The sequence below is a fragment of the Trichechus manatus genome, unplaced genomic scaffold (genome assembly GCF_000243295.1).
Source record: "Trichechus manatus latirostris isolate Lorelei unplaced genomic scaffold, TriManLat1.0 scaffold00008, whole genome shotgun sequence".
Classification (NCBI taxonomy): domain Eukaryota; kingdom Metazoa; phylum Chordata; class Mammalia; order Sirenia; family Trichechidae; genus Trichechus; species Trichechus manatus.
In genome coordinates, this window is record NW_004443944.1 from 26,905,329 (window position 1) to 26,906,703 (window position 1,375).

General features: G+C 45.3%; 1 protein-coding gene across 1 annotated transcript in view; it reads right to left on the minus strand.

Annotated features, from left to right (window-relative positions):
• Window positions 1-1,375, minus strand: part of MANBAL (mannosidase beta like) — a 14,858-nt gene that overhangs the window by 3,362 nt on the left and 10,121 nt on the right. The gene's annotated exons all lie outside the window — the stretch shown is intronic.

The window sequence follows — 1,375 nt, forward strand, 5'->3', positions numbered from 1 at the left end:
ACCTGAGGTTCCTGCGCAGAGAAGCTCCCAGACCAAAGGAAGACTGATGACATGGACTTTCCTCCAGAGCCGACGGAGAAAGCGTTCCCCTGGAGCTGATGCCCTGAATTTGGACTTGTAGCCTACTGGACTGTGAGAGAATGGACTTTCTTTGTTGAAACCATCCACTTGTGGTATTTCTATTGGAAAAAAAGTAGCACTAGATGACTGAGACACTATCCTACCCCTTGTGCAGCTGCCAAAGGATTTTTTCTAAAGTACAGATCTGATTGGATCACTGCGCCCCCCACCTGAAACCCTCCAATGGCTCTCCATCACCCACAGCCTTGTCCCACACCTGGAATGGCATCTGAGGAGGTCACCTCTCCAGCCTCATCTGGGCTCCTCCCCACCCTCACAATGGGTCAGGCCCACCGCCTCGAGGTCTGCGCCAGGAGGAGCACCCTTCTTTTCTTGGCCACCCAGCAAACCCCTCCCCATGGTTTGCTCAGCTCAAGAACACAGTCCTACTTGCTGTCTTGCCTTCCCTCTCTGCTCCTCTACCTCCAGCAGGGTGCATCCCCTCCTCCAACATCTGTCCCCTAGGTGTCCAGAAACCTTATCTACAACAACACTATTTTACTATAATTACATGTTTTCACATTGGTCTCTCCTACTAGCCCCTGAGCTCTGTGGGCTCCTTGGGAAAACTTCAATTGTTGCTAAATGAATGAATGAAATGAAAGAACAGGCAAGTCTCCCAAAACCAAGGGAGCTTGTTTATCACCATAAAAATACACCTAAGACCAGGCTCCATTTTTTCCATGGGCACAGAGGACATAAGCAGATTTTAAACCCGAAAGTATGGCTAGTCATTGATGTTAATAATAATAATAACAGTGATAATAATAATGGTTGCAACAGCAGCTAATATTTATTACTTAAATATGCCAGATCTCGCCATATTATACGTTCTGGACATAATCTTATTTTAGCCTCACAAACTGCCAGAATGAGCCCCACTTTATGGATGAAGGAACAGACACTCAGAGAAGCTATGTGACTTGTGTAAGGACTCAGCTGGTGAATGGCAAAGCCAAAATTTGAATCTAAACTTTTTTTTTTTAAATTGTGCTTTAAGTGAAAGTTTACAATTCAAGTTAGTTTCTCATACAAAAATTTATACACACATTGTTATGTGACCCTAGTTGCTCTCCCTATACTGTGACAGCACACTCCTCCTTTCCACCCCAGATTTCCCGTGTCCATTCAACCAGCTCCTGACCCTCTCTGCCTTCTCATCTCACCTCTGGACAGAAGCTGCCCATTTACTCTCATGTATCTACTCGAGTTAAGATGCACACTCTTCACGAGTATCATTTTATGTCCCATAGTC